Source organism: Mauremys reevesii, linkage group 19, assembly GCF_016161935.1.
Source record: "Mauremys reevesii isolate NIE-2019 linkage group 19, ASM1616193v1, whole genome shotgun sequence".
Lineage (NCBI taxonomy): Eukaryota > Metazoa > Chordata > Testudines > Geoemydidae > Mauremys > Mauremys reevesii.
Genome location: NC_052641.1, coordinates 10,829,094 through 10,852,317, shown reverse-complemented (window position 1 = coordinate 10,852,317; position 23,224 = coordinate 10,829,094). Strand labels below are relative to the sequence as shown.

The 23,224-nt window shown below is 49.1% G+C and overlaps 1 protein-coding gene across 6 annotated transcripts in view; it reads left to right on the top strand.

Annotated features, from left to right (window-relative positions):
• ASTN2 (astrotactin 2) overlaps window positions 1–23,224 on the top strand; it is a 622,345-nt gene that overhangs the window by 5,609 nt on the left and 593,512 nt on the right. The window contains exon 1 of one of the 6 annotated variants that reach the window (XM_039506370.1): window positions 8,284–8,301. The exons of the other annotated variants lie outside the window; for them this stretch is intronic. The gene's annotated coding sequence lies outside the window, so the exon portion shown is untranslated. Of the gene's footprint in view, window positions 1–8,283; window positions 8,302–23,224 lie in introns of those variants that run through there. 6 annotated transcript variants of the gene reach the window in all.

Genomic DNA, 23,224 nt, shown 5'->3' with positions numbered 1-23,224 from the left:
CTAGCGATAGTTATGGACCCAGCTGTCTCTGGCTTGGCGTGACCCCAGAGGTGTCGGGGGTCTGTGTGTGTGTTTGTGTGTGGTGGAGGGTGGGGAGACAGGAACGGAGTTACCAATCAAGCTCTGTGGTAAACTCCCTCAGGTGTGGTCCCTCCTCCCCAGGTGACTATCCCTATAGATTTTTCCTCTGCTGCTTCCTGTTCTAAACTGTTCAGCAGTGCCCTGCAGTCTAAATAGTGTCTATATTTTCTGTGCAGCTTGCCAGACTCATCAGGATCCTCTGGGATGAAAGGTTCTGTACATATGTAGGAGAAGAGGGAGGCCAGTAGTTCTGATCTTCTTGGGTGGTGAGGGAAATTGCCTTAAACGCTTAGTCCCCTCCTCGCTGCAGTAGTGCTTGCTGTTGGACATCAAGGACTTATTGACTGGGTTTATGGTAGCAATCTGTACGTAGACTTGTCTCTGAGGGCAAGTTTTCTTTTGAGTTCCGATTTTACAGGCACCTAGTTCATTGTCTCCGTGAGCAGCAGAATGCTTTTCATCTGCAGATGGCTCCAGATGTGTCCTTACCACTTTTCTGAGGCGCTTATCCCAAACCATCTACCTGAGTAGCTTCCCAGAGGAATTTAGCTCGAAGCAGAATAAAACAGAGCTGGTGGCGGTGCTGATACCGAGAACTTTGAAGGAAAGGTAGTTAAGAACAAAACAACCAAGAGCCTAACTTATGGGAATGGTCTCTTCATCTATTAATGGTAACATCTTTCTGGAGATGAATCAGAAACTTGTGGCAGCTTCTGTCAGGCACCACTGTAGAATCTTGATACATGTCCTTTTTTTCTTATCTCAGTGATTATTTCCTTTCCTGTGAATGTCCACAGCTGAAGTGCCCCTTCTTGAAGCCTAATTGGGTTACACACCCTCCCTGCTTGCTTCTTAATGCCTCGAAACTCTCCGAAGGCCACAACGGACTTATTTGGTGGGGAAGCAATTCTGCATGAGTGGAGAAAAGAGCGTGACTTCACCAGGGGGCATTGGCTACAATATAGGTGTCTTTTGATTAAAAGTTTCTACTGGTGGGAGCTGGAGTGTAGATGAGGCTCCCACGTCTGTTAGCATTCGTCATGCAGTGCCATCTGGATTTGCTCAAAGCAAGGCTGGGAGATGCATTGCTCAAGTCTGGTGGCTGTGGGAGCCTTCTCCGTAGTAGCTGTAACTGTAACAGTGGGAAACCCGCTAATAAACAAACCAACCAAACTCAAGCAGAGCTGTGGGCTAAAAAGGCTGGAGAATCTGAATCCGTGGGGGTGAGGGGAGGTACTCTACAAAAAGGACATGGGCTGATCTGCATCAGAAAGAAGCTTCTTCCCCTGTGGTCATGATCTAAGAGATTTTAGTTGCACCTTCCCCAGTATGTGTAAATGTTAAAAAGTTGTGCCAGCACGTCTACAGATGGCATGCCAGAGGAGTGTTTTAGCCCACTAGGGGGTGTTGGTGTCTGGAGATATAGTCTCTAAGCTCCAAGGCTGTGCAGAGTTCTTCTGCAAGGGATTTCTCTATATGTATTTGTTTGAAACCAGCTGTGGGGTTGGCGGTGTTGCCATTGGATCAGAGAACCCAAAACAGGGTTCGCTAACTTGACTCCTCTGATCGCCCCGGGGGATGTCCAGCTAAAACACTAGCCTAGCCTGACTTTCTTACTCCCATGAGAGTTAATCCCTTGCGTGCCCATACACGCCATTGCATTTCCCTGTGACTCGAGCACCAGTGCTCAGCATGTTTCATAAGCCTTTTCCCTGTCTTACCTTACAGCCTGCCCTCCCCCAAAAACCCCATGATGTGAACCCCAGGGTTGCAGAGCACAAAGCACTCAAAAGGCAGCCAATGGCAAGTTTAGCTTTTCCCCTTGGCCCTATGCATTATGCATTGATAGATAACACACCATCACTCCTGATTTTCTATGACCTTGGATACACCTGTTACACCTTGCAGTATTTTTTTTCATTCTTCTGTTGTTTTCATTGGCCTAATGGTCCAGCATCTTCATTGAATTAGACTCTCTCTGATGAGGCCTCTTCTCTCTGGGGCGTGTATCGTGATTTAGTCACCAGCCATGCACTGTACAGCATCTATTCACCAGGCAGCACAGGCCGCTTTAAGTGCAGTTCAGAGAATGAGGCAGTTAGCTACCAAGCTAAACTAGATGGCCTATATATATATCCTGGCAAATTTTCACCATTGATCTGTTACTTACACTGTAGTATCTTATGTAAGAACAATTTCCTGTGTACTTCTTGTAAATGACTTTAATGGGTTCTGTTTGACTGGCATATGCAGCACTACAAGATGCTGTGTATCTATGGGTGTCAGAAAAAAGTGTTTCTGCATATGCATTAGGATAATCGTTAATAACACCCCCACATGCAAGGGGCATGAGCTAAAGTGGTGTGTGCAACTTTGCTTTCACATCCCGATTTTTGTTTTTGATCCTTAGCTATGCAATCCTAACATCCTCTTAATGTCATTTTTAATGCATTTTCCTAGATTCTTTATTCCTGTTTTTGATACACTTTGACTTTCTACTGCAGCCATCTGGGTGCTTGAGCTGTCTTTAAAAGAAAAAAAACCCATACAGAATCTTTTTAATAGGGAGAATGTTTTTCTCCTTTCAGAATATTTGAACTGACGGCTCAGATCTCTTTAAAAAGAAACAAAAAGCGGCTTTTTGTTTCAAGCTGGAATTTTTCCAAGCTTGCTGCTTGCCCAAAAGTGGGATTTTTGGAAAGTGGAGGGAGTGAAAAGAGGGCAACAATGGAAATGCCTATGCATTTGCTGCTGCTGCTTTAACAATACAATACAACCTGCTTATAGCAGCCCCCTTTTAGTCAGTGGGGATTTTTATTGAAAAGCAGAACCTGATCTTCTAGTGAAACCACGGTGTTGAACAGAATTGCACTCCGAGTATTTCCTTGTCACCTGAGTTGCATTTGGCACTCTGGTGCTCTGAACCAAATGTGCACCACAAATGGTGTGGTTCCCAATACTTGGGTTCCGCTGCGCCGTGAGAAGTAACTTGACTTCAATTAGTTGAAAGCATCTTCCTTTTCTATTGCACTGACCCTTTGTGTTGGGCTGGGAGAAGTCTGCTGTGCCCTGAGCAAGGCATTGGTTGGCATAACGCTCTTCCACGGGGTGTATCCTTGTCTCTTGCTGGCTGTATCCAAAATAGCCCAGTCAGGTAAAGGGTAGCCACTTCCAGACTCACTCAACAGAATCGGAACCAGGCCCTGCCATGCAAAAGCACTGATGGGAATGCAGTGAAAGCAAGACTGCTTCGGAGGAGTCCCTGGAGAGAGAAGCAAGGGGATGTCACCTGATTCAGAGAACCAAGGAGCTTTCCCTCTTGAGGGACGCCTGTTTGTGTGGAACAGCCGCTATTAGAATGTATCCATTGGGCCAGGTAGAAATCCCTTATGGGGTGTGCTGTTTACTAGGCATGGCTGTGCAAAGATGAAAGGGAAAATGGAGCAAACTTTGTGTCTGGCTGCTCCCACCTGGCTTTCATTTCCGTGGCATTACACAGAGCAGAGGCTGCAGAACAGATTGGAGGGTGATAGAGGAAAGATATTGAAAGGGGCCGTGGGTTGTCACCTGTTTAAGTTAATGACTCATGGTTAAGACTACAATTTAATCAGGGGTATTTTTAGTAAAAGTCATGGACAGGTCACGGGCAAGAAAGAAAAAATCATGGCCCATGACCTGTCCATGACTTTTACTAAAAAGACCCATGTTTGAATCTTGGAGAGGAGAGGGGGGAGCCCGTGGCACCAGGGGTGTGTGTGTGTGAGAGCCCCGGGGAACCTGCTGCCGGGGGGAGGGAAGCCCCAGGGCTGTCTGAGCAGCAGGCCTCAGGGCCAGCTGCTTGGGTGACCCTGGGGTCAGCCACACTGGCCGCTGCAGAAGTCATAGAGGTCGCAGTAAGTCATGGAATCTGTGGCCTCCATGACAAACACGGAGCCCTACTCGTGGTCAATCGCCTTGACACCGAAGCAGTTTGCAAGCCGAGGCGACTGATGTGACTGTAATGGTTCAGAGAGACGGGGAGGGCTCCTGAGACGTGGCCTCTGTTAAGAACAGTCTCGTGGGCCTAAGTGCAGTAGATACGACTCTCTTTAAGGAGACTTTGTACAGCCAATACAGAAGGCATGTGGGATCTCTCAACGCCAGGGCCGGGAAGCAGGTGTGACTGGTGCCACTGCTCGTCCATGCAGCTTACTGAGAGAAACGACCTTCAGGAGGAGGTGGTTCATGGCCTGAACACCTGTCAGGACTGGCAGTGGATCTGAACAGGCCTTGTGGGAAGGGGCAGTGTCTATTCTGTCTAATTCATTCCTACTGTTCTAAACCAAGGGGCTGGCTAAGATGGGCAGCTTTGCGCAGCTGCATCATGGGCTAGGCGGCAGGGAAACCTGTGTTTTTTATTCCTAGCTCTGCTGCTGACTTGCTGTGTGACTTGGGAATGTCACTTAACTTCTCTGTGCCTCACTCCTGTACTGTGTAAAGAGCCACAGATGCTTTCAGAAAGGTACTGACATCCCAAGCACCAAGTCAGGAAATATGCTTGAATCTCTAGCTTTTACTCCCCTTCAGAACTCCCTGTACCCAGCTGATACTTGTTTCCTGCTTCTCTTGAAGAGGTAAAAGGATGGGGAATGATTTAAGCTTAATACTTCTGAGCAGTCCTAGAGAGAACTATCAGTCTCATGAATTGTGTTTAGACCTTGGCCACACAGTGGCCCCGATCACACATCTCTGCTGCCTGGCTAGTGTGCCCCATCCCCAGCTGCCCTGAAGTGATGCTTGCTGCTGTCTGATGCTGAGACATCAGGATGCGGAGTGGGGGATCCCTTATACATCCCTTTCTTAAAGCAGTGTCTCCTGCAGTTCATCCCTCCTCAGGGGGCTTGGTCATCCATAAATGCCTTTTTAAATAAGGGTTGCTGGGGGGGACTTGGTTCAAACTACCTCTGGCATCTGAACACAAGAATCACTGCTTTCCACGAGTACCCATGTTGACCAGCTAGTGGCAACAGAAGATTAACTATAGAGAGAGCAGCCCTTGCTTTCCAGCTGAATTGCAAGACAGCGGGTAGGAATCACTAGAGAAGGCCTGTAGTTGTGGGGAGAGCTGGTTTAACCCTCGTTTCCCCACTTTCTGTTCCTCTGCCTTTTGGAAAGGGGAGGAGGCAGAAGTTGGGGTCAGTCATCTGGCCTAGATACCTTGGCACCCGGGATCTGCCTTTCCCAGGGCCATGGCACAGTGCAAAATGCACGTCTTTGCAATGTTGGGTTGGTAACTTCAATTCACCTGTGTGTGTGTATATGAGATTTTCAGGGTGGGAGGGGAGACATAAGAGGCCCAGATGGGTGGACCCCCCAAAATACCCATTCCTTAAAGCAGTTACTGACTGTCTTTGACTATTATTTATTTTATTTGCATTACCATAGTGTGGAGGAATTGTAGTCAGAGCCCAGGACCCCATTGTGTTAGCTGCTGTACATCTGCTTGACCCATGTGGATGAGACCAAATTGGTACGGACCTTGGCAGCTTCTGGGTGTGATATTAACATGCATCACTGCCTGACTCCTAAACCCCAAATGGACCCGTCGGGTTTCTTGGTGTGTGAAATGATCCCTGGGTCATTGGGATACTGGCTTGGCACCAGCGTTCTCTGAGGCAGGTGGAGATGGTATTTCCCTGCCGTGGGTGGGTGGGGAGGGGTTGTTCTTATATCACGTTCAGTACAGATCTAGCCCCAGTATTTTCAGGTGGTTTGAAAAACCTGCCCATGATCCTCAAGTCAGAGGCCTGACCAAGGTGCCTGGTGAAGGGAGCGGTGAGGCTGAGAGTTCAGACCAAACATAGTCCTATCAAGGAGGCAAGGGCCAGGTTTATTGGCTGCCTGGAGATGTGGCCTTCAGAGGAGAACTGCCCCCAGATTCATTTCTGATCCTGGTAAGTGTAGCTTTGCATAGATCTCCTGTAAGGTGAGGAGGAAGTGGTGTACCAGGGTGGGAGGATGGCGGAAACCTGCCTGCGGTGCATCATATCTGCCCTTCTGCTGTACTGGAATAAAACACAAATTGTACAGCCAGCTGCACTGATGAGCTGCAGTTCGGAGGAGGAGAGCACCCAATGGTGCTCCATGCAGAGTGGCACTGGGGAAAGTGGGTGAGACACCCTGGACGGGCTGTGAATGCAGGAGCAGGGTGAGTTCTCATTCACAGGCGTGTGAGTGTGAAGTGGCCTGGAGATCTCAAGCCATGCTCAGTTGGTACTAAGGACATAAGCAAATGTCCAAGCTGCGGAGTAAATCCATCTCTCTTGCCTGGCTCTGAAGCTCCAGGGACCTCATGGCTTTTGTTTCCATTATTAAATATTGTGTATTTATCATTTTTACTGTGCCCAAAAAGTCTTTTTCCAGGACTCATAAAAAGCCATGATCTCTGCCATAAAGCGCTTACCGTGTAACTGCGGTAGTGATGAGGGAGGGTAACACAAAGGGAGGGGATGGAATGAGACAGTAGCCCAGAGGTCAGGGCACTGGACTGGCAAGTCCGGAGGGCTGGGTTCTGTTTCCGCTGGGTTCTGTTTCCACTGACTTGCTGGCAATGTACTTCATCCCCTCTGTGGCTGTTTCTCCTCCCATCACTTGTCAGTATTGCAGGGACTCTCTATCCAGTGCCAGCACAATGGGGCCCTGATTGCGGTTGGGGCTACTGAGTAAGGGATGGACAAGGATGAATTACAGCAAAACAATCCGTGTGCTGCCGAGCAGCATCTGAAGAGTTAACTGTGCCTTTCCGAAGGGCTCGGTGTCGCTCGTGAGACCTCTGTTCGGCTCCTGTCTTCTCGCCCGTCCCAAGGTCCGCAGCCTGGGCTGGAGCACTGAAGGGCAGAGGCTGCTGCAGTCATGACTCAGCTGTGGGAGGAGGGAGTCAGCTGTAGGAGGAGGCAGGGATTCTGCTCGGCATCCACCATGGAAGGGAAGCTGAAGCCTTGTTTTAGCATCTCCTGTGTGCTGACCAGCTCTCCCTTTACTCTTCTTCCCTCCCACCCCAAATGAACAGAGCAGCCCAGGTGCCCAGCAAATTCTTCCTCCTCCCCAGCTTCTGCTGTCTCAGGTGTCTCTTTCCCAGGCTGTCTACCTGTTCCCGGCCGCTTCCTAGTGCCCTGGATTATCGCCTGCCACAAACTATGTGCTCAACATTAAAATATGGGATCAAGTGACAGAAAGTAGTTGCTGGCAGCGGTGTGGGCTTTTCGCCTCTAACCAACTGGTCCGTAAGGTCAGATACATGATTCAGTGCTCCCGAGTCAATAGCCTGCTGCAATAGCAAACACCCAGCTTGTGTGGAGTGGCAAGAAATGAGCATTGGCCTGCTAAACAGAGGGTTATGAGTTCAATCCTTGAGGGGGCCATTTAGGGAGCTGGGACAAAAATCTATTCTATGAAATCTGGGAGCTGAGGGATGGGTGGGCTGGATAAGGCCTGAGCAAGGTGGATCTGCCCCCAGATACTGTGGTGCTGCTCTCGCTGAGTTTGGGAGCCTGTCACAATTACTGACCTGGCCCTTGGGGTGAGAGAGGAGCCGGGGGAGAGCTGGGGACATGCCGGTGACCTCATTATCCAGGCAGGATTCACCCCTCGTGCTCGCTCTGCTCTGCTCTCCTGCCTCGTGACATGTCCGTTTACCACTGAACCAGGAATTCCCAGAGGGGCTGAACCCAGTGCAAGATGGCAGTCGATTGCCCCCACTTAGTCCTCAGTAATAAAGCTGCCTCTTCCGCTGTCGGTCAGCCCTGTGGCTGAGGGGGCTATAAATCCTGACCTAGTCTTGCCAGGTCACGGCAGCCGCTTGTGTGGTGCTTTCAATACAGTGGCTGTCAGATTAAAACCAGTGGTGCTGAGGGATGTGGGGAGAACCAGATCTGTCCTTCCTGTTTGTCCTGCCTCCACCTCCTGCCATCATGCTGCGCTCTTGTCCTAAACACGTCCCTGCTGTGAAAGGAGGGGAGGACATCTAACCTAAATTAACGAGTCTCTTTAATTTCTCCATCCGGCCCGGTGACCTGCCCAGGAGAGTCTGCCATGGCGTCAGAGCCCTGCTTCTGGGTGTTGGTTCTGGGCCTCCCCCGTCCCACAGTCCATCCCCCTGCCTGGGGAAACTGGGAGCAGAGGGGCCCAGGGAGGGCAATTCTCGGCTGAACTGTGGGTGGGTGTCGTTCTCCTCCAGCTAAGGTAATAGTGTGTGTTCTTTTCTTCAGCTCCCACTCCGCTGTGGACAACAGCGATCTCTCTAGGCTTGGGTACTTCCAGGCTCCTTTCTAGGCATTTAAAAATAGAAACAATGAACAATCTCCTCTTTCTTCCTTCGCAGCCGGCAGGGCAGAGCTTGATTGGTTTGTAGGGTCTGGGCCATGGAGGGTGGCGCCAAAGAGATGAGTCGGGTGTTTGTTTCTGGACACCTGAGGCCCATACTCATTCTGAATCTCTTGTGGCAGGGAGTCCCGCAGGCTGGGGAAGATCACTGCCTTGCATTCCCAAGCCTCTTCCGTTGGTTGATTCCCTGCCCCCCACCCCACAGTGGCAGATTTTGCTCAAGGAGGGAGAAGTGCTATTATGAACCTGTCCAAACTGGACTTTGCCCTGGCTCCTTGTTGAGTAGAGTGGAGTGTACCTGGGTGGTGGTCAGCAGACGGGTTCGCTGTGTTTGTACCAGCTGGAGCTTTCTCAGGGCGTGGCTTCATTGGGACCCTGTTCACAGTGTGGCTTCGTTCCTAGATCGTAGGCCTGAAGGTGACCAGGGTCAGTTCTGTGCCTGATGAGACGGGGCGCGGACAGTTTGGTTTACGTGGCGCTGGAATTCCAAAGGAGCTAGGTCTGCAGACAGATAACTGGAGGGTAGATGCCGTTGATAATGGGGGATGCTCCAGAGGAGGTGTGCTCACTGAAATGCCCCTCTCTCTCTCTACCAGCATGGCCTCCGTGTGGCTAAAGGTGAACCTAGACCAGGGCTGGTTTTGGGAGATGGGGCTGCTTACATTGTGGGTAAAGGAGATGAACGGGGGCATCTGCATAGTGCTGGCACTTAAGCTCTCCCAGCAGCCTTGGGTAGGGATGGAATAATGCAGGGAAGCTGGCTGAGCCTTGAGAGGCTGTGGTGAGGGTGTTGGCGCTGGAGGGACAGCTGCCCATAAGGACCATCTGGCTTAGCCTGGGAGGAAAGACATGAACCAGATGGAGTTTCCATGCATCCTTGTAGCATTCCAGGGGTGGGGCAGGCATATTTGGTGATCAAGCCTATGGAATGCTGCTGAGGCGCCCCACAGGAGGCGCGTGAATGGTACATCCCTTGTCTAAACAGGCAGGTCCTTGCGAGCCCCTAAAAGACATAGGGAGGAGTTGTTGCTCAACCTGACTTGTTCGCATCAGGGTTCTTATCTTTTCAATATCCTGTGGAGCCAAGGAAAGGCCTTGGGGGCGCATTTGTCACCCAAACAGCCCTAGGCTTCAGATGCTCTCAGTGTTCTAGCAATAAAACTGGGTTCGGCACTGTGTACTGTAACAAAGCCCCTGGATGTAATATAGTCTGAGAATATTGCACCTTTCATCTTGAAGGATCCCAAGGTGCTTTCCAAGCCGCAGAGTGTTACAGCCTGCCTCACTAGAGAATGCTGTTAGTGAGGGCAGCAGATGATCTCTGCACTGACGCCCCCCCCCCCGCCACTCCCTTGTAACTTCTTAAAGAATTCTCCTCTCGGACCAGCAATGCCGTGGGCTCGCTCTGGATCCGAACATGAATTTTTGGAGGAAAATATGTGCATCCATTTGAGTTACGAAAGGATGGGGAGGGGGAACTATTCTTCCAGGACTCTTGACAGTGGGTAGGAATTACTTTCATGCACAGCTCCAACAGCTTGGCAGAAATAGTGCTCACGGAGGAGGCGTGCGTCCTCCGCAGCCTGAAGAAATCGACGCTCAAGTTTGCGTGCTTGGAAAAAAAATCACTTCTGGGCAATAGAGACATGGTAAGAGTCCAGCTGACAGGCAGGGGTTGGCGGCTGGGACTGCTTTCATGAGAGAGGCTGTAAATGTCTTGCTGAAACCTACACAGGGCTGGTCCTTTGCTGCTCACCTTCCTCTTGAAGTGAACTCTCAGAAACAATTGCAGATCTGACTCTTTTGTGGAGTCTCCTTCAATTTTTGCCACATTCAGAAACAGATACGCTGCTGCCCTTCGTTTTCTGAAAGGCTGGATTTTAGAGAGAGAAATCTCCAACCTGAGGGACTGATGGAAAGGAATGCATTTGCTCCTTGCCTTCTCCGCTAAAAATACTTACCTCTTACCTTGTGCTTTTCATCTGTAAATCTCAAAGCAATTTATAGCGAGTCAATTGTCCCCGTTTTCCAGGCGGGAAAAGTGAGGCACCGAGAAGTATAGGGACTTGCCCAAGGTCCCATCTTTGGAATGTCGGATATAGAGCCTAGCTGGGATCATTTAAGTGCTAAAACCTATTTCAATAAAACAAGGGCACTAAATGCAAAAAGCAGCATTACAGGTGCACAGGTAGTTGGGAAATGCAGTTGTGTTTAACTTTTGGGGAGGGTGGGTGTGTGTGTACACTATGGTACGCAAGAGGCAGTTTTTGTTTAACAGTTTGTCTGTGGGATATGTTTCCTCATCCTGTGTAGCTTGTTAACTGTTTGCCATAAATGGTTAAATCACAAACAGTCCTAACTGGTTCCCATGAAATGTGTCCCAGTGCACGAAATCTGTCGGCTGTGCGACAGGGCTAAGTAAAGGTTTCTGCAACACGAGCGCTGCCTTTCCTGAGGGCTATGTTTCAGCTTGGCACCACTGCGGTAATGAATAAGGTAATGAGCAAGCCGGGGGGTTATTTTGTATTTGCTACAATTTCTAAATTCAGGAATGGATGGGCAGCAGCTGTGCCTGACAGGAAGTGGAATATCCTAACCCTGGACACTATATGGGGTGAGTTTCAGTGAAGCAGAATCTGTATATACACACACACACACACACACACACTAATTTGCCCCAGCACTGGGGCTAATGCTTCTTTCCCGAAGATCCTCATGCAGGGCCATTTAGGGATCTGGGGCAAAGAAAAGTTGGGGATTGGTCCTGCTTTGAGCAGGGGGCTGGACTACATGACCTCCTGAGGTCCCTGCCAACCCCAATATTCTATGATTCTAGTGTGTTAACGTGTTCTAACACCATGCATTTTACCAGTATAGACAAGCCCCTAGTGTGGACCATGCCTGAGGGAATAGAGTCGTGAGGGCCTGAGAACCTTGAGGTAGGGAAGAATTTTCCTTAAGAAGGGAAGAGGGCAGAGTGATGAACAAAAGCTCTGAAGAGGGGCCTGATACACTTCAGTCCTTGCTTCCTCTTGGGCATGTCGCACAAGCTGTCTTCACCACCACTGTTCAGTAGATCAGAGGCAGAGGAAGCATGGGATGAGGGAATAAACCCAGGAGGTGGCTGGTGGGCCAGGACAGGCTAGCACAGCCCTGGTTGCTTTTGCTCCTCTCCTTTAACCCCCAAACTGTCTCATCTCCAGTTTCATTACACCTCCCGCTGTTTCCAACCTTGCTGCTGTTTGCTTTCAATTAAGGGAGGAGAGTTTGAAAGCTTGCAAATGAAAACAAATTTTTCACAGCTGTTTAGCAGGCACCTGCATAATGGATTATCCAAGCAGCACAGGCTCAGTTGAAAGGAGACGCAAGAGCAGACGGCAACCGGCTTCCAGAGGAGTGGCCCTAAGGATGCCATGGCATCTAGCTGCTCCTCAGCTGTTTGCATCCTTTACAGACGTCCACTGTTCACTCCGGCTTTGCTCACCACTGTTCCATCCGTGTGGCACAAATGCAATCAGACATGTCGGAGGTGAGGCCCCAGGATCACTCAGAGGAAGGGTGGCCTTGTGGTTGAGGCGCTGGACTGGGGCATGGGTGTTCTGGGTTCAATTCCTGTCTGCCGGAGCCATTGTGTCCTACCTGGGGCAAATCACGCAGTGTCTGCTCCTCATCCCAACGAGAGCTGAATTAAACTTTCTATGAAATCATTATTTTGTTGAAAAATCCATTTTGGGAGATGGCGGTGGGGAACTCAGAAACTATTTGTCAAACTGATTCAAAATGGTGTTTTGATTTCAAATGTGGTCAGTTCAAATCCCCCCTGCAAAGGTGAAAACACCTGAAACATGCAAACTGAAACCAAATAAAATGAAACCAAAATAATGTTGAGTTGACTGGAACATTTTGATCAAATTTGAAACAAATTTTTCAAGTTTTCTGATTTGACAACTTTTAAAAAAGAAAATTGTCTAGGTTTGAATCGAACTAGAATTTTTTTCATCTTTTATTTTGGGTTGGCCCCTCAACTGCAAAACCCATTATTTGCCCATCTCTAATCCCAACACGTCCAGTCTGCTAACTATCTGCTTTCCTCTTTAGACTGGAAGCTCTTTGGGGCAGGGCAGAGGCTCTTTCTGTGTATGTACCTCACCGCACACAACGTTGCTGCTGGAACACAAATCGTGTAGAGTGGATTTCTGACGCTTAGATGCAGCGAGAGACTGAATGTTTACCACGTCTTTTCCATTTGCTCCCCAAACCTTCTGCAGCATCTGCTCTGCTGTTGTGAGGAATGATGAATTCCTTAGCTGGCTGCAGTCCCTCTTCTCTGAATCCCTTTTATTTCACCAGCTTCTAAATGGATTACATAAGAACGGCCATACTAGATCAGACCAAAGGTCCATCTAGCCAAGTATCCTGTCTTCCGACAGTGGCCAATGCCAGGTGCCCCAGAGGGAATGAACAGAACAGGTAATCATCAAGTGATCCATTCCCTGTCACCCATTCCCAGCTTCTGGCAAACAGAGGCTAGGAACACTATCCCTGTCCATCCTGGCTAATAGCCATTGATGGACCTATCCTTTGTGAATTTATCTAGTTCTTTTTTGAACCCTGTTATAGTGTTGGCCTTCACAACATCCTCTAGCAAAGGTTGACTGTGCACTGTGTGAAGAAATACTTCCTTTTGTTTGTTTTTAAACTTGCTGCCTATTAATTTTATTGGGTGACCCCTAGTTCTTGTGTTTATGAGAAGGCATAAATAACACTTTCTCCACACCAGTCATGATTTTATAGACCTCCATCACTGGGCTGTGCTGACTTGTATCTCCTCCCCCCCACCCCGCCCACATCCTATTAAGTTCTGGTTTTCTTTGGACTTTGTTAGATGCCCAGACAGCTTTGAGTTTGCACCCTATAATTAAAAATAAATCTATTTCTATCTCTGAGGGGGCTGTGGAGATGTGAGTGACAAGGCCATGAGCTCCTGATGGCAGCAGACGAACTGTCAGGCAGTTCCTGCTAGAGAAAAGATGCCTCCCCCAGCCCTACCTTTGTCTCCCTGCAACGTCTAGATTCCAAGTTTAGTTAAGAGTGCTTTCTCTATTTCAGGTGCTGAGCATATGCTTTACCACGCCAGACTGACAAGTCCCTGAGGGGATGGGAGCGTGGTGGGAGTGTGATGGAGACACTGAGATGATTGTTTGATTTGTGGGGTTCTCTCTCTCTCTGCGATTTATGCTGCTCTTTCTCTTGCTGCTGTCTACCTTTTTAAAATAGAGCTATACATTGGCACTGCTGTCCCCTCGGAATAGCAGCAGAGTAGACTTCTCCGCTCAGAGTCCTGTCCATGGGCAATGTGAACGTCTTCGTGACCTCACCTTCTCCAATAGAGAACACCCTCTGGTGGCCCAGTCCTGAGACCTCATACTGCGCTGCTCAGGTCCTACCCTATAACACTGCCAGATGTTAAGTCTGCCACTGGTGTAATTGGTGTGGTGGAATGAGACACTGTCTCATGCGTTACGTTGCCCTGACTTAGTGGACTTCGTGGCCTAGTGCTTTTCAAAGATGGGTTCTTCTCCCTTCCCCTACTTCTCAGTTCCACAAGCTGGAGCAGCGGGGGAGGCCTTTTTTGTGAAAAGCTGCTTGAGGAAAAGGAATGTCTAACCATCCTGTGGAGACCAACACCAGCTTGGAATGAGTGTTTCTGTGCATTTCCTCTTGGTTGTGCATGGCAGCATCCTCAGCTGCTCTTGTTTCTTCAGTGGATCTCTGAATTCTCCACCGTGGTGCCCAGTTTCTTTATGAGCTAGGAAGGACCCAGGGGTGCGGATGACACCCAGCTGGGAGGGGCTGCTAGCGCTTTGGAGGACAGAATTAGAATTCAAAATTATCTTAGTATATTGGAAAATTGGTCTGAAATCAGCAAGATGAAATTGAGTAAAGACAAGTGCAAAGAACTGCGTTTAGGGAGGAAGAGTCAAATGCACAACTACAAAATGGGGAATAACTGGCTAAGTGGTGGTGCTGCTGAGAAGGATCGGGAGGCTATTATGGACCACAAACTGGATCATGTCAGCATTTTGATGCAGTTGTGCAAAGGGCTCATGTCACATTGGCATGTATTAACTGGAGTGTCATAGGAAAGACACAGGAGGTAATTGTCCCATTCAGCTTGGTACTGTTGAGGCCTCAGCTGGAGGACTGTGTCTGGTTTTGGGAGGAGTTGGGAAAGGGAGCCGTAAAGCTATGCAGCCACCATCCCCTAGTGGCTCCCCAGCTGCCACACTTTAAAAAGATGTGGACAAATTGAAGAGAGTCCAGAGGACAGCAACAGAAATGATGATAGGTTTAGAGAACCTGACCTATAGGGAAAGGTTGGAAAAACTGGGCGTGTTTAGTCTTGAGAAAAGAAGAGTGAGGGGGCGGGGCCCTGCATTAGTCTTCAGATATGTTGAGTTATAAAGATCTGCTATTCTCCATGTCCGCTGAAGGTAGGACAAGAAGTAACCTGCTTAGTTTGAAGCAAGGGAGATTTAGGTTAGATATTAGGAAAAACTTTTAAACTATTAGGGTAGTTAGCTCTGGAACAGGCTTTCAACTCAGTTTGTGGAACCCTGTCATCGGAGGTTTTTAAGAACAGATTAGACACATACCTGTCAGGGATGGTTTAGATGTACTTGGTCCTGCCTCAGCGCAGGGGGGTTGGGCTAGCTGGTGTCTGAAGATCCCTTCCAGTCCTACATTTCAATGATTTTATGCTGAGCATGTATCCAGTTCTAGAGCCAGCCGCTCTCTCCTTACCTGCCCCACAGTCTAGGGAGTGTTCTGTAGTGGTTAGAGCTGTGATTGAGTCATTCTTGGATTCTGTTCCTGGAGCTGCTGCTTGACCTTGGGCAGCTTACTCGATCTTTGTGCCTCTGTTACCCCTGGTATAAAACAAGGATACGATCTACTTACCTTCACCAGGGCATGGGGAGGCTTAATGTTTGTGCTGTACAGCATTTAGAGGAGCCTGGATACCAAGGAGCTGCAGAGAAGTGCTAGCCAAGTGCCTGCCCTGATTGGGGTGATGTTGGGACCCTTTCATTGTCTTGTAATAGAAGGGTAGGGTGACCAGACAGCAAGTGTGAAAAATTGGGACAGAGGATGGGGGGGGGTAATAGGCACCCATGTAAGAAAAAGCCCCAAATGTCAGGATTGTCCCTATAAAATCGGGACATCTGCTCACTCTATAGAAGGGGCTGTGACTGTTTAAATGAGCTGGGAGAAGGGAATGGTGCTAAACCCAGGGCAGGGCTCTTACAGGACTGAGGGGGGTTTAAATGGCCTGTATAAACCAGGACTCGCTGCATCCTAAGGACTGAGACGGCTGCTGCTCCCCACTCTCCTGCCTAATAATCTCGTCTTCCCTTTGTGTGCCGCTCTCTGGGCAAGAGGGGACAGGGTGTCGCTACAGAGTTATAATTGCTCCAACACGCAGCCCCATTAGGTGACCGTTTCTTGCCTTAGTGCCGTACAAATTGTCTGCATTTTTTAACCTTTTTTTCTCCCCCCCCCTTCTCTTCCTGATCTTTGCTAGAGCGATGACTTCTCTAATTAGGCAGCTGAGTAAGTAACCTTAGCAACTCCACATTGGCAGTGGGAACCCATCTCCAACTGTCCTTGGAGTCAGCATGTCTGGCATTAAATGGCCTCTCTCAGAAGGGCCAGGAGAACGCCTGATGCTCATGCTAAGGGCCTCTGTCCCTGACACGGAGGTTAATGCGGCTCGCGGCGTCGCGTCACTGAGCGGCGAGAGCCGGCAGACGGAGAGACAACTGCACCGAGTCTCTGCTTGTTTCCTTCTCGCCTGACGCGCTGGAGTGACAGTGATGCCTGGGCGGCTGCTAGAGCTCTGGGAAAGGCAGGGCCCGAGCGCCGCGAAGGGAGCGGGTGCAGAAGGGAGGAGTGGGATCACCGAGCCTGCTTTGTATAAATGCTCCTCTGCTCTGTGTTGAGCCACAGAAGCTCTGCTGAGCCATTGCAGGGTGACTCCTGGAGAGTGGTCACTCCCAGAGCCTCTAGGAACTGGAGACGCAGAGACCTTCCCTAGCATCACATCCCTCAGTGGAGCTCGGGGTAGGATTCTCCACTGCACTGTCCGGTTCAGTCCGGTTTCAATCGGCGGGGCTCCCGCTTCTTCCCTTGCATTTTGCAGCATAGCAGCTCTCACTGCAACTTGGATTTCGCCCATTTCTTTCTGTACTCTCCACCCCTCCCCTAGCTTCTGCAAAGGGAGCCAGGAACCTTGTGTCTTCCTCTTGCTCTCTACCCTTTGCTATGGGGCATCTTTGTGCTCTCTTTCCTCCTACCCTGACTCCCCGTCCTCATTCATACCATTGTCTAGGGGGGAAAAAACCTGTGGCTGGAAGCCGGCATGTTGACGCCTCTCCCAACACACCCCTGGAAGTGCTGGAGGGGGACTGTTAAAATCCTGCCTCAAAAGGGTCTCTCCCTTGGAATGCTGCTAAATCACCCCTGCCAGAGAGAACGTTCCCCCTAGGTCTCCTTAAATACAGCTGGAGGCAACACTTCTCCTCTTTTAGCATGGTCCAGGTTGTATGAAATTGCAGGAATTTAAAATGTGTTCCAGGGAAGGACGTAGATTATGTCCCAGTCCCCCGCCCTTCTGTCTGGGAGCACGTGGAAGAGGTTTTGTGGGATCCCCTTAAAGCAGGGGTGGGCAAACCTTTTGGCCCGAGGGCCATATCTGGGTATGGAAATTGTATGGCGGACCATGAATGCCCATGAAATTGGGGGTTGGGGTACAGGAGGGGGTGAGGGCTCTGGCTGGGGCAGTGGGCTTTGGGATGGGGCCAGAAATTAGGAGTTCAGGATGTGGGAGAGGGTTGGGGTGCAGGGGGGGTTGAGGGCTTCAGCTGGGGGTGTGGGCTGGGGGCTGGGGATGAGGCGTTAGGGAGTGTGGGGGGGATGCTCTGGGCTGGGACCAAGGGGTTTGGAGGGCAGGAGGGGGATCAGGGTTGGAGCATGGGAGGGGGTCAGGGATGCAGGCTCCAGGTGGTGCTTACCTCAAGCAGCTCCCGGAAGCAGTGGCATGTCCCCCTTCTGGCTCCTACACAGAGGCATGGCCAGGTGGCTCTGCATACTGCCCTGTCTGCAGGTGCCATCCCTGCAGCTCCCATTGGCCATGGTTCCTGGCCAATGGGAGCTGCGGGGGCAGTGTGTGGAGCCCCCTGGCTGCCCCTACGCATAGGAGCCAGAGGGGAACATGCCGCTGCTTCCAGGAGCCACACATGGAGCCATGGCACGCGCATAACGGGGCAAGTTCCTGACCGCACTCTCCGGCTGGAGCGCTGGGGTGGGACAAGCCCCAGACCCTGCTCCCCAGCGGGAGCTCAAGGACTGGATTAAAATGTCTGAAGGGCCAGATGCAGCCCCTGGACTGTAGTTTGCCCACCCCTGCCTTAAAGTATCGATGGCACATCCCTACCCGCTCTTGCGATGCTGCGTGCCAGAGGGACAGGGAGCCCACATGCATCATGGTCATCTCCTCTGCACCTGCATCTCTCCAGCCCATGCCATGGGACATTGCTCTAAATGCACCCCATCCTCATGGGCTCACGCCTGTTCTGGGGCTCTGCCACTCCAAAGAGTGCTCTGAAGTGGTTCTTTAACAGCAGCTGGGGTTGAGCCAGAGTTAAAATGAGCTGAGGCCGCTGAAGGGAGATAAGCTGAGACGTAAACTGTGATTTTCTGCCCTGTGAACTCTGTGCATGGATTTCATCTTTTAATGGAAGTGCAGTAAATAAAAGCTATTTTCACAATAAGCTGAGCAACAGGTCATAAGCATCTGAGCTGCTGAAATTGATAGAAGTGAGCTAAGCGTAACAAATCTCCCAAAATTGCACCAGACTCCACTTGTATCTGCTCTCTTCCTGCATCTCTCCAATTACAGCAAACGGCAATTATTTCTGAGCCAGAGCTTTCTCCGAATAAAACCTCAGACAGGCTGGAAATGCTCTATCTTTCCTTCTCTTGAAATAGATTTGTACTGGAGGAAAAACAGAGTGGGGAGACATCCCATTTGAAGGGGCTTCCCTGGCTGCACCTGAGGAGGAGGAGATGCCAGACTTACGCAGAAGCACAGATTTAAGCAGCCGTACCGTGTTTGGTCCTACCTGAAAAGGCGCCACTGAAGGGGAATCCAAAGCATCTTCCCTTTGTCTGGTTACGTTAGTGCCTCTCTCCGTGGCAGAGAGTGACTGGCTGGGGAGGTGATAGGATTCTTCCGTATTTTATCATGGTCCAGTCTGAGCACCGCTCTCCCAGAGTACTGTTGGCATGTTCCTGACCACAGCATTTTGTGTTGCCATTAAGGCAGGTCCAATGTGCTATTGACTCTTTCCACGCCCACCCTGTGCTGTAGGGTGCTGTGTACTAACACACCTCTCCTGTTGTAACACAAACCAGGCTCTCAACATCTTGGATTTATTTTATATACTTGGGCTTAAAACATAAAATCGTCTATTTCCCCAATCAAAGTAACCCAGCCTCGCCTTGCATTATGACTGTTCCAGTGCAGACGGCCCGGTGACCACCAAGGCAACTAAAGCCTCAGGGCAGATGTTAGATGTCACTATCCAGCTACCAAATGCCAAAACATGGCTGACGTCAAAGGATGGCACTGCCAGATTGTCAGTGGTCTATGTATGAAACGGTCCCTGGCCCCAAGGACTGAATTCACCCATGGAGACATACGGAAACTCTCCTCTCAGCCTGGAAGATGATTCCTTTGAAGGAATGAGGTGTATTGATTGGTCCAGGCGTGTGTGTGTGTGTGTTTGTGTAATATGCTGTCCTAGTTCTTTGTTACGTATGTCTAGAGCTCCCTGCACTGTGATGCATGAGGGCTGGAGTATTGCAAAGAGACCGAAGGAAGTTAGATGCCTAGCTCTCAATGCGTTGCAATTAGAGTTAGGCCCTTGGCTTCTGTATTTGACAATCCAACCTTCATGCATTGTGATGAAGAGCACTCTAGAAATACCTAATTCCATTGGGCAGTGAATGCCCTTAGGTTTCTTTTCAAAATCTGAGCCCCCGAAACCTTCTTTGCAGAAATAGAGGGTTTGAGTCTGGAGGGCTGTCAGCCTCGCATCTTCCAACACTAAATTAACAGGAAAATAATCCAAGAGTGTTGATTGTGCTCTCCTTAAGTTGGCAAAAGGAAGTTTTGCTCTGCATAGCATTGCATTTGTGTAAGTGGTGAAAGTATACATGGGATGTTTTGCGGCCTTTTCAGTTGCCCCTGGGCAGCAAGTCTCTGCAGGGCTGCCATAGAGCAGGTGAGGCAAGAAATCACCAACTTGGAGTGATCAGTGTTGCTCAATGATGCATCCTCTCATGTCATGGGAGAACCAGATTTGATTGATTCACTCTGTGTTTGTTTCGCATGATACGTTTTTTCCCCCTTAGTCTTGGGAATTACATTTTTTTTCTTGGAGTATTGTTAATGAAAAGCACTGAACCAACTTCCCTTAAATTGAATTTGCTTGCATGAGCCGTCAGGCCAAGAAAAAAGTGTATGTCAAATATTTGTCCAGAGGCAGCCAGGATTGCATTCTAAATAGGCTGAAAAATGAGGCTGTACACACACAGATCCGATGCTAATGGGCCCCAAATACCTTGTCCTTCCCCTCCAGCAAAGAGAGTACACACTTTGAATCAGCATGTTAGTGCTGTTTTCCTTAGTCCCCCTGGGTGTGAAGCATCTATGGGAACCGCTGCTGGAAACAGTGATTCTTCTTTAAAGTCTTAGTACACTGTATGCCTATCATACGGGGGCTGGGACGGAGTGGCAGGTGATCTACAGGTGGCTTCATAGACTTGCTCTTAATGTTCAGACAAGCTCGTGTCAGTCCTGAACACTCAACCTTCCCTTGATGACTCGGAGGAGCATGCATGTCCCTGCAGAGCTCTCCCCATCTGATTCAGTGCAGGGAGTTTGTTGTATGATGTTCCTAATATCCCGAGCCCAGTTGTGTCCCTCTGTCTGAAGCCTGGCCACAGTGTTAAATGCACACCTCCTTGGAGGCAGATTGTCTGGGGGCGCCGGTGACGCTGGGCGAGAAGGGCAAAGTATAGGCCAGGGGTAGGCAACCTATGGCACAGTGCCGAAGGTGGCAGGTGAGCTGATTTTTCAGTGGCACTCACACTGCCCGGGTCCTGGCCACTGGTCCGGGGGGCTCTGCATTTTAATTTATTTTTAAATAAAGCTTCTTAAACATTTTAAAAACCTTATTTACTTTACATACAACAATAGTTTAGTTATATATGATACACTCATAGAAAGAGACCTTCTAAAAACATTAAAATGTATAACTGGCATGCGAAACCTTAAATTAGAGTGAATAAATGAAGACTCGGCACAGCACTTCTGAAAGGTTGCCAACCCCTGGGATAGGCATTGGACGTGCCAGGAGAGGTTGTACAACAGTGTCTAGAGGTCACCAGGAAATGAAGGGTTAGAGTGAGCTGACCAAAGAGGTCCCTTCCAGTAGCGTGTGCTGCACTGTATTACGATTGTTATGAAGTGATGCTATTGAAGGTCTGACCACGCTAACAGCAGCACCTGTGGGCCGATGAGGGCATCCGTTCCATCTTCGCCTTATAGATGCCCTTAGAACAAATGTCTGATTGCTCTGGTTGTCTGTGTGTGGTTTGTGTGAAAGTATGTCTTAAAGAAACAGTCTAGCTTGTGTTGTCCTCAGACTGTGCTCCTGCTGGGAGCCCAATGAGGTGTGCAGGGGGGTGAGGGCGTCTAGAGCAAATTGTGGCAGGTTGAATCGCAGAAACCCCTTGGGAGCTGCCAGCTGATGTGCTAAGACTACTTCTGCCCCTGCTTTCCTGCCCTGGCAGCTTGGGACTTCAGTGCCCTGCCTGGTTTGAACCAGACCCGCTGGCCTGCTGCAAACCCAGACCCAGGGTCTGAACCACGTCCCCTAACAGCTGTAGGCTTGACTGAAAGCAGCTTAAGAAGCGTTCCTGTCTCTTAACACTCCAATGCCCAACTCCCCATGGGGTCCAAACCCCAAATAAATCTGTTTTACCCTGTATAAAGCTTATGCAGGGTAAACTCATACATTGTTTGCCCTCTATAACACTGATAGAGATATACAGCTGTTCTCCCCCCACCACGGTATTAATACATACTCTGGGTTAATTAATAAGTACAAAGTGATTTTATTAAATACAAAAAGTAGAATTTAAGTGGTTTCAAATAATAGCAGACAGAACGAAGTGAATTACCAAGTAAAATAAAATAAAACACGCAAGTCTAAGCCTAATACAGTAATAAAACTGAATACAGATAAAATCTCACCCTCAGAGATGTTTCAATAAGTTTCTTTCACAGACTGGACGCTTCCTAGTCTGGGCACAATCCTTTCCCAGGTAAAGCTCTTGTTCCAGCTCAGGTGGGAGCTAGGGGATTTCTCATGATCGCAGCCCCCTTTGTTCTGTTCTACCCCCTTATATGGCACAAAGCAGGAATCTTTTGTGTCTCTGCCCCCCCCCCCCTTCTAAATGGAAAAACACCAGGTTTAAGATGGATTTCAGTACCAGGTGACATGGCCACGTGTCCTGTGAGACCCCAAGCCTTCATTCTTTTCAGCCTGACTCACAGGAAGGCCTGCCTGCAAGCAGAGCCATCCACAGGCAATTGTTCTGCTTGATGGGAGCCATCAAGATTCCAAACCATCATTAATGGCCCACACTTTGCATAATTACAATAGGCCCTCAGTTATATTTTATATTTCTAGTTTCAGATACAAGAGAGAGACATTTATACAAATAGGATGATCATACTCAGTAGATTATAAGCTTTGTAACGATACCTTACAGGAGACCTTTTGCATGAAGTATATTTTAGTTACATTATATTCACACTCATCAGCATACTTTCATAAAATTGTATAGAGTTCAATGTCACACAAATGATGTTGCCATGCCACAGGATACAGTCTACTTGCACCCGATCAGACTTTGTGCAGTATTGTGCCTCTGGCAATGGCCAGTACCTGCTGTCTGAGGGGATCTGCTTCCTGTTCTATAACGCACCTAACTAAAGCTTGCAAAGCCGCATAGGAGGAGGGTGAGAAGCCCTTCTTGATACACCACCTCTGTTTTGCAGGGTTTTGAGTACACCTTCAAGCTTGAAATCAAGTAGCTTTCCTTCCTGCTTCCAGAGAGCCTTCCATCTGGTGATCTCAGTGAACACATGTAACTTGCATGAACTCCCAGCATTCTCTGCACTGTGCAACGGGGGAAACATTTTGGTACAGAAGAGGTGAAGTGACTCGTCTCACCTCCCATGTTAGAGCTAGGAATAGAATTCCTTACCTTAGCGGGCATTATAACTGATGTTTATGGTCAATGATCTAGTGCTGTTTAAAACCCATCCACAATAGCTGGCTCTGAGTTCCTCTGGCAGTGAATTCTCCAGGTTAGATGCCATAAACTCTGTAGTGTCTTTTTCAATTCCTTCTGAGTGCCTCAGGCACTACTCTTCTCCAGTCATCCTTGTGCTCATATCTCAGCTGTAGTCAGAATGTGCTCCTTGATCAGTTTTCACTGTCCTGAACTCTTCCATTGATTCATCTGTCTCTTCTCTGCTGGCGGAATATTCTGAGTTACTAATATCTCTCATTTTAACTAAGTATCTCCATATCCATCCATCCTTTCCCATATCAGCATTGTCAAAGGTGAAATGACTAAATGTTAA